Source organism: Rosa rugosa, chromosome 1, assembly GCF_958449725.1.
Source record: "Rosa rugosa chromosome 1, drRosRugo1.1, whole genome shotgun sequence".
Classification (NCBI taxonomy): Eukaryota; Viridiplantae; Streptophyta; class Magnoliopsida; order Rosales; family Rosaceae; genus Rosa; species Rosa rugosa.
The window spans coordinates 62,622,305-62,632,093 of NC_084820.1; the positions used below are offsets into that span (position 1 = coordinate 62,622,305).

Sequence of the window (9,789 nt, forward strand, 5' to 3'; positions counted from 1 at the left end):
CTTCCTTGCGCAGCTGTCAGTGGTAGCCTTTCGCCGGCTCTTGAGCCGTACACGGCGGTGGAACACAAGGCCGGTTTGAGCTCGTTTTGGTTCCAAGCTTGATATCTCAAGCAACCGGCCATCAATCCTCACCAAACTTCATCCTCTAGCTCGCCTCAACCTCCAGAAGCTCCCAGAAGTACCCTTTCACGGAAGCGCTGCGCGTGGTGGCGGCTGGAAGCCAGACCCGATCAAAATCGAAACCGAGCTATCGACCCGGATATCTCGAGCTACAGACCACCATTTCTTGTGATTCTTGAACTGAGGGGATCGCCTTGAGTTGCTGAACAAATCTCTTGAAGGAATCGAAGCCATTGGTGGAAGTTTTTACGTCGAACTCAAGCTCGCCGGATTCTGGAATTTTTCCGGCCACCGAAACTTTCGATCCAGATATCTCTAGCTGTAGACCATCGTTTCCTGTGATTCTTGAACCATTGAGTTCACCTTGAAGTTCTGAACAATTATCCAGAAGGGATCGAAGCGTATAGTTGAAGTTTTTAAGTCGAATTCAAGCCTCGCCGGTTTCTGCAATTCTTCGCCGGTTTCTGGAAAATTTCCGGCCACCTCGACTGTTTTAGGTAATTTCGACCACTTCCGGTCATTTCCAGCTTACATGATAGTTATGAAAGTTCTTAAATCTTCTTCTGGGTCTGCTTCTTCTTCGAGCTCGGTGGTTGGATGCTGAGAAATTGAAGAGGATGGGTTGGGTTGGCGGCGGCGGCAGTAGAGGGTGATAGGAGAAGCGGAGTTCGGCAGGGATATGGAGTTGGGGTTGGCGGTGAGGTCGAGGCAAGAGATGAGGGACTTGAGGGAGGGGTCGCGGTCGATGAAGGCGGGGAGAAGGAGAGGAGAGGATATCGGTGGGGTTAGTGATGGTTTGGGTGGTGGAGAAGGAGAGGAGAGAGAGGAGGTGGAGAGAGAAGAAGAAGAGTCAGGTTGAAGAAGAAGAAGAAGAAGAAGAAGAAGAAATGAATTAAAAAAAAAGAGGGTAAAAAGTCTATTTTGCCCTTTTTTTTTTGCTCACGTGCTTGCCACGTCAGCAAACAAACGGAGCCGTTGGATTTTTTTGACGGAAGTATCACGTTGATGCCAATATAAGTCTTTAGGTATCACATTGATACTTTTGAGAGTTCGGGTATCAAATTGGCCTTGGCAGAATAGTTTGGGGACGGTACCTGAATTTTTCTCTTCTAATATTGTGGGGACCACCAATCCAATGGTGGGTTGAATTGGTATTGACTTCAGCTTTCATACATAAAAAGAGAAAATGTTTAATAATCCTTTTATAATCCATGATATAAAATTCAGCTTCTGGAATTTATACTTTCTTCATACCTCATATTAAGGGAAAAATTACATTGTTCAATCGTACCTATTACAAGCTGTCAACCCCAGTGAGGTTTAATACCTTAAGAGTACATACAACAATCTAATGTCTATACAAAACACTGCACCTAATTCAAACTTCACAAAATCTTCTATGAAATTTTCAACTGTGAACTTGCATGATGATCGAGTAGCTATCACCAAATAAACACAAGAGATCAGGGGTTAAACACCAAAAACATAGACACATTAAGCACAAGTGATAGTAGCCGAGAGGCATGAATCTGAACAAATAGCTAAATTCGAAGCAACTGCTAGTATTAACATACCTTCCTCGACCTTTTAAAAAATCTTTACGAACATTTAAAATTACCAACAGCTACCAAAAAATTAAGTGCAGCATCTGTTCTGTCACAAAAAAAAAAAAACAAGTATTAAAAAGAGCATCTGTTATGTCTAAGTAAGACACACAAAATAGATTCAAGAGAAAATGAATGGCATAATATTACTATAAGGCATATAAGATGAGTGGTAGATATCCACAACCAATATGCAGAATTCCATGTTAAAGCATCTTATGTCTATAGTCCATTGAAATATCAACACTTGAATAGAAAATGGACTTAACAGATGGGTGCACATTTTAGCGTAAAGCCAAAGAACAAAATAACAATTTTACCGTGTAATTGAGTTTCCAGAGATTCATTATGCATCAGTTCACAAATGACGAACCTTTTCAAAGCCCGAATGCTAGTCATCAATCTTGACTACAATGCCAAGAGCGTAGCCTATTAAATACTTGCAATGTGCAGAACAACACAACACAACACAAGGAAATGAAACTGTCAGTAATTTGTCACTCATTGATCCATTTATTTTTAATCAATTCATATAAAGGACTATCTGAGGGTAACAAGTATAATCACTAACAAAAGCATTAGCATCAAATTGAAAAGTAACAGAAACTATCTTATTACTAAAAATTCAGGATGACTCATCATTCTAAAAGTAATAGCAGTAAACCATACCTTGATCCCCATTTTGGGAAGGATGGTCGCAGTAAATATCGAGCATTCCTATAGCAATCTGTTGTTGTCACAATGGCCACCACCTGAAACCAATGCCATCAACAATAGACCGTCAAAAACAAAGCTCAGCCTTAGTAAACATTCAACATATAAGCATACCCCAACCACAAGCAGGCTTTGGAATACTAAAATGAATAGGATACTGAACCTGAACTTCTCCTCAAGAACCACTATTGTTGGGTTTTCATAGCGGCCATGTACAAAAATTGTGGTGCGTTTCTCCTTCAATAAAGTAAGGATAATGAGCTTCAGATCACTGACCATGAACAATTAATCAAACAAGATATTGGAGAAAAATCCAAATCCAATTCAATCTAAAGCATTAAAATTTGCTCATAAACAACAGTAAATAAACCCACAAGTGTCTCCCTCACAATGAAAAACTCAATTCATAATTGTGACCATACCTTATGTTGAGAGAGGAGGTGAGAGGCAATCAAAGTCTAACTTATATCGGCAGCGGCACACTAGTCTCGCAGTCATGTCTCTTACCTATTACGTCTCGATCTCCTTTTCTTCCTCTTTACCCATTGCTATTGCTCTCTCTCTCTCTCTCTCTCTCTCGATCTTGACTCTGTAAATTCGGCGGCCATTGCTGATGAAGGGAGATTGGGAGAGATTAGGGTTTTGAATGAAATAATTGGGGATCTTCGATTAGAAGCATAAACTCATACAAAATTGGTAGATCCACTGAGAACTAAGACAAGGCGCTGAGGCTTAACAATTTGAAGGATTGATTCATTGGATGATGGTTTCAATTGAGTACAAGGAGGAGAGAAGTAGATGCAAGTGATGGACTGACGAGGGAGAAGAGAGAAGGGAGCAGAGCGGAGAAAGAGAGGTCGATAGCTACAAATATAATAAGTATATTAATGGCCATTAGTAGGTTTGAGTACAAAACGAAAATGTGAAAAATAATAAAAAACTTGACTTACCCACAATCGTGGACATTATCTCACCGATTCCACTCAAACAGTGAAAGTACCCACGCTTGTTTGCAATCGTGCCCATCAAAGCGTTGCTGTTGCTTAATATTGTAGTAGTGTTTAAATGGTTATGAGGTCCAAGTTAATTTATGTTAAACTTATCCGAGTCTTCTGCAACTAGAGTAAACATCTGCAAATTTGAAATAAATTCATTCTAGAATCTAAAGTCTATATTTATCCTTACAAGCATAAACACACAATCTAAATTAAGGCTTAGTTTGGGATTGTTGTGTTGTGAGAGGAAGCACTTTTGATTTTATTGTGAGAGAAAGCACTTCTGATTCTGCTGTGAGGGAAAGTAGTTGAGTGTTTGGTAAACCATTTTCAGAAGTGCTGTGAGAATAAAAAGTAAATTTGAATGTTTGGTAAGTTGTAAACAAATAATATTGTGACTTAGTGTAATTACGAAAAGGGTCATAAATGTTAAAACATGTAAAATCAATAATTTTTTTTTTTTGTAACCATTTCAGTGAATCACTTTAGACCATTGAATCTTGCACCATTCTATCTTACCCGTCAACTTTATCTTTTAACTTGAGGTATAAATAACTTTTGGTCCATGTCGTCCAACCCAAAAGCTTCCATCACCTTCGCCCGATCTCCAACTCGTTTACCGTCGTGAACGACCCGACAGTAACTCTGCCGTCGGACTAGAGGCGTAATGCTCGTCTTGACAGCGCGAAGCGGGACTCGGACTTCCTTGAGTTAAACATTGAACTATGCCAACAGTTCGAAGCCGGAAAGCTTCAAGATGCCGGTGGTTTTCTTTATTTTTTCTGCAACCCCAGTCACCGATGATGATGAATAGGTATGAAAAATGATCTTCTTGTCGAGCTCTATAAGATATATACTTTGAATTTTGGTTTCTGTTACAATTTTGAGGAGTTGGTGTATTGATTTCCTTTGGTCCATTTCCTATCTTAATGCATGCCTATTAATATACGTTGTGGTTAAATTCCAGATTTTATGGACCTGGAAGTGAATTGAACTATTGGGTCATCTTGGTTGATTAGAGCAAAGAGCTGTCTTGTTACAGCAGCAACACCAAGCTCTGTTCAGAAAAGAATCCAATAGTTTTAGAGGATGGGACATTTGATGTAAATTTTAGAGGACATGAAGGATAGTTTCGGGCTTAAGTAAAGTTTTATTTAATCTTCCGCGTCTTCGATTTGGCTTCCGCAGAAGCGGAAATGAGAAGCTGCCCATAGTGGCTTTTGATTTTCTGCTGTTGGCAGCAACGCTTCTGCCCAAAAGCAAAAATTTTGGAGTTTACCAAACACCCTCCAATCTGACCGGAAGCGCTTTTGGACTAAAAGCAGGTTCCAAAAGCAATGCCAAACTAAGCAACACTTACAAGTATATACAGACAATCAAGAAAACGACTACAGGTCTAATAGGACATTCTGTTCTTTATTTATCCCTCTATTTCAGAACTCCTTAAAACCCATCATCGTATAGACTTGTAAATGTGTCTAATAGTGTTGCAGTGTAAAACAGAGTAGCCACTTGGTTGGTCGTAGAAATAAGTTTCGAGCATAGCATGTCCCCTAGCAAACCGAAATTTATCTGTACCTGATACCACTGCCACCTCTTATCCCAGCCCAGCTCGAATTGCTTACTGTTTCCTTGGATCTCAATAGTGCTGCCATTGTACTTCTTGTTTGTGAACATAATAAGGGCATTACGTCCGTCTAGTGCTGATGTTTTGGGCTTGGGCCTTCGGTTATGAGATCATCGTAGACAAAAACTGTTCCAAATTGAAAAAAGCTCACCGGCAATACTTGCAATTGGTACTGTCGTCAGATTTGGACCGGCATTGATGTCCTGGAAGAACAAGGAGAGTTGGGTTTCTTTGAACTCATGAGTACTGGCCATGACTAAAAAAGTAGTACTCAGGGATATAACCAAAATTACCAGCGTATATGGTTAATGCCATAATTGTGGTACGGCTGGCTAGGAATAAAAGGAGATTGGCCTGTTGAAAAATTTGGGTGCTTCAGAGTAGGGCTGGGCACGGGCCGGGACGGGCCGAAATTGTGATAATCCCGATCCCGGGCCGGGCCTTATTAGTCGGGACGGGCCGGTACGGTTGAGGCCATTTTGAGAATTGATCCCGACAATCCCGAACCCGATCGGTATCGGGCCGGGACTGGCCCGGAAAAAAAAAAAAAAAAAAGACAGGTTTCTAGTTTCCGAGTTTGCAAACTGATGAAATTTCCCAGTTTGCATATCTACTTTCCCATCACTTCAACACTGCATTCAAAAGATCATTTTAAAGAGAACAAGCAAGAGTGCAATTCTCAACAACACTTCATCATTCCATACAAACTGATCTTATTCAATAAATCAAGCAAAAGATGAACAACACTAAAAGCTAAAGTCTAAAAGCATAAAACTGAAGGAAAAAAAATATCAAATCTGCATAATGCATAGTTCCACCACATGCAAGATGGTGTTGAAATGAAATTGATGACTCGGAACTTGCTGAATTTGGGAATCTGTGATTTTGATGACTTGAGGTGCTGAATTGATGAGCGGGGAATTGGGGATTTAGGGTTCTAAGCTTGGAATCGAGTGAGTGGTAACTCACTGAAGGGATGAGAATTGGGGATTAGGGCTGGGTTTGTGCATCTATGGTGATGAAAGTCCTCCTTAAACAGTAAAGAAATCGTTGATGAATTGGTGAAGGTGACTATGGAATAATAGTTGAATTGAGAATTACATAATCTGGGTTTATCAAAATGAGAAAGAGAGAGAGAAGAGACGAGAGAGAGAGAGAGAGAGAGGGATTGAGATTAAGTCTCCAGACTTGGGTCTGAGAGAGATGAGAGATAGAGATTGAGTAGAATATGGTGTGGTAGAGTCTATAATAGAAGTATAGGCTTAACCAAATAACTAATCACATTGAGACATGTGTTAAAACCAAAAATATATATAAAATCTATTATTTCGGTACGGGCCGGGCCGGGACAAAACAGTAAAAAAATGGTTTTTCAAACCGCCCCGTCCCGGCCGGGATCGGTACGGGATCGGTTGTTTGGTTTGTAGTGCCCAGCCCTACTTCAGAGTTGGGTTGTGGCTTCTATTTTATAACATGAACATAGAGAATTGAATACTGTACTATAATCCGTTGATCAAATTTGAGCGCCCTTTCAGAAAAAGAAGGAGCGCTGACTTTTATTATGAGACCCAGGCCAGGCTATTGCTGTTACGCCTATGCCTATTCTTATTCGGTTTAGGCTTGGACTAAGCCCAATGTTTTCAGACTGTTAAGTAGATTTACGGCGCCGAATCCCTTGTGGAATGAGATGAGGAAGACGCAAAATATATATAAAGACAGAGCATAATCAAAATTGTTGTGAAGTCTTGGAAAGCAAAATATTAAAGAATCCGATCAAGAAAAGAGTGACTACGGAAAGCGAAGCTCAAGAATCGAACCCCCAAAACGACGCCGTCATCAGCTCCTTCTGCAAGAACACCTCCGCCTAATTCCCTGTGAATTTTCAATACATTTCTTTATTGTAGCTGTAGATGATTTTTTGTCCCAGGAACGTGAGATCTTAGTAGTAAGAAGCCAAGGCCAAATCGCAGCCTATGCTGCAATGTAATTTCACTGTGAGACCAGCAGCAAGAACCTTAATAATCATAATTCAACTGGGACTTTCATCTGGGTCCATCGGGGTTGGAGAACCGAATCGCAGAAACCCAAATTCACGAATTGGGTATTTTGGGTTTTGATTGGAATTGAAAAGGAGCGACCAGAGACAAAGAATGAAAGACGTTTTTTTTTTTTTTTTTTCCCTTTGGAAAAGCGACTACTATTGTACTGAAAGGGACAAGTTTCCCGCGGTTTTTGATTTTAAAAATTTCCCGCGGTTTTTAATTTTTGCCTTTTACGACATGTCGTAGTTCCTTAATGGCTATACCATTGTGCTGCAATAGCAACATAGTGCTGTGCTTGAAACCTCTTTCTTTCTTTAGTGATGGCATATCAGGCGCACTATTCAAAAAGTTTTGCATCTTTGTGGGATGAGACATGAGAGCGCTCTTAAGAATCAGTACGTTAACCCGGTTTTTTACAAGCTTTATTTCCCTGCCTTGGCCATGGAGGTATGTTCTTCTGATGGAATAAAGATGTTGGGTTTGTGAATTCTCTGGTTTTCCCTTTCGATCAGGTCCTGATTGGGTTGGTTCATATTCCTGTCAATGATTCTTTTTAGTTATTCAAAGTGTCTAATGGCTCTTTCTTAGTGCATAAACTGAGAGTTATATCTTCATGTACTATGACCGTCTCCTATTCAACATCAGTCAATCATTAGGTTCTGTTTTATATCATGGGTCTCTTTTTGCCTCTGATAGTTACCTTCTTTGATGAATGACTATTAATCTATGATGCACGAAAACGCGAAAATGCCCGCGTTTCCTGTTTCGGAACCGGAAACGGGTCTGAAACGCGTATCCGAATTTGGAAACGTCCGTATCCAATGTGGAAAAGCCAGAATGTAAATAAATAGGAAACGTGGGGGTAATACTGACTTTTTACTTGCAAAAATTGAAAGAAAAAAAAAGGATTAAAGTTTGTTTAGTCCCTGTACTATGCCTCCAAAATCGTTTCAGTCCCTGACATTTCAATTTAATCTGTAAAGTCCCTGATCTCTTAATTTCACTCCAATAGGTCTGCTCCGTTAGGGTTCCATCCAAATCTGCCGTTAAGATGCTGACGAGGCCATCAATTCCACGCCACCTCAGCTATTTGCATGCCACGTCATTGGAAAATTGTCCAATTTACCCTCTTGCATTTCTCCCCATTCTTCTTCTTCACACCCAAAATCCAAAGCGAAAATCACCACCACTACCACCATAACCACCACCGAGCTCTCTCTCCGAGCCCAACCACCACCATGAACCTTAATTCTTTACTCCTTTCCTCCTCTACTCACCATCGATCAGCTCCAAAATTCCATTCCGACTAAAAAATTCTAAAACTCTCCACCACCACCACCAATCCCACAATCCAAACTCTGCAACAGAATGTGGAACTCTCAGTACGAATTGCTCCTCCATCAATACAAAATCAAAAGACCCCAACTTTTAAACCACAAATCGCAAATGCACCAAATCAAACCCTCATCTCGCCGGAACACCAAAAGAAAACTCAAGCTGAAGCAAATGTAAAATTGATAGAGAAATTGACCTCCTAATGTAAAATTGATTCGAAAATTGAAATCTTTAACTAGCTAGCTCTTACAATTAAGATAAAACAAAGCTAATAATTATAAGCATCACCGTCTTCCTGGCCGGAGGAGAAAGTGCGGCTGGACAGACCCAACCATAGGACCGCCGTACGAATCGGCGTCTCTGGTCGAATAGAGAGCTAGGATTTGGGAATTGAGATTGGATTGAGGATGAGGAGCTGGGGCTAGGATCTCGGCTTCGGCGTTGTCGGTTTTGAGGTTGAGATCGACCGAACGGTTTTGAGGATCTCATCTTCAGCAACGACCCGGCTCATCCGCTAGCTCCTCCTCTCACGACAATACGTTGTCGTTCTGGAGGTCCCTCGACAGCTGGACCTGGTTTTGAGAAAAGAGCGAGCCCGCCACCGTCGGATGTCGTCGCCGACAGTCTGGAATCCTTCAGTTTGGATCGAGGACAGGTTGACGCAGAGATCCTCGCCACCGTTCTTCGGGGTGATGAAGCTGAACCCCTTCTGGTCATTGAACCATTTCACCGTTCCGATCAACCTCTCACTCAACCTTACGGTTGAGATTAACCGATCTGTGGCTGATGTCGGCGTGCCGGAGGACATGCAAGTGATGGTCGTCGATTTGGGCAGAGGAAGAGAGCGATTAGGTGGCTATGGTGGAGGGGAAGGACGACCGGGATTTGGGTTTTGGGAGATTCGGTGTGAGGAAGAAGAAGTTTTGTTCTTTCTGTCTGAACAGAGAGAACTCGTGAGGAAGATGAGGTTGCAGCAAATCGGGCTGCGATTCTTCTTCCCTATTGCACCCAAATTTCAATTTCTAGCTTCGGGTTTATGAATTTCGACGGGAACGCAATCAGATTTCTGGGTTTGTGGATTACGGGGTTGGGGTTGGGAGCAACGAACGAGAATTTTAATTTTGGGGTTTGTTTGAGGATTAGGGGTCTGGGGTCTGGGGTCTGGGGTCTAACACCCGTAATAGAGGCCATGGGTATTATGGACATTTTGCTATTACGAAGGCTTACGTGGCGCTGAGTTGGCCAACATTTTATTGCCACATAAGCCTACAAACGGACCAATTCGACGGACTGTACCGATTAGAGTAAAATTGTGACATTAGGGACTTTTTAGATTAATTGAAAATTCAGGG

The 9,789-nt window shown here is 41.3% G+C and overlaps 1 long non-coding RNA gene across 9 annotated transcripts; it reads right to left on the reverse strand.

Moving 5' to 3' along the window:
- Positions 1-1,342: 1,342 nt before the first annotated feature.
- On the reverse strand, positions 1,343-3,336 carry LOC133744152 (uncharacterized). 9 transcript variants are annotated; one of them, XR_009863403.1, is made up of 6 exons: positions 2,861-3,336; positions 2,602-2,675; positions 2,394-2,476; positions 2,098-2,163; positions 1,695-1,768; positions 1,343-1,559 (listed from the first exon to the last, which is right to left on the reverse strand). It is a non-coding gene; the product is annotated as an uncharacterized LOC133744152 (long non-coding RNA). The 9 variants fall into 9 exon arrangements; XR_009863393.1 differs by having other exon boundaries at positions 2,045-2,163; XR_009863397.1 differs by having other exon boundaries at positions 1,695-1,773; positions 2,045-2,163.
- Between the last annotated feature and the right edge of the window lie 6,453 nt (positions 3,337-9,789).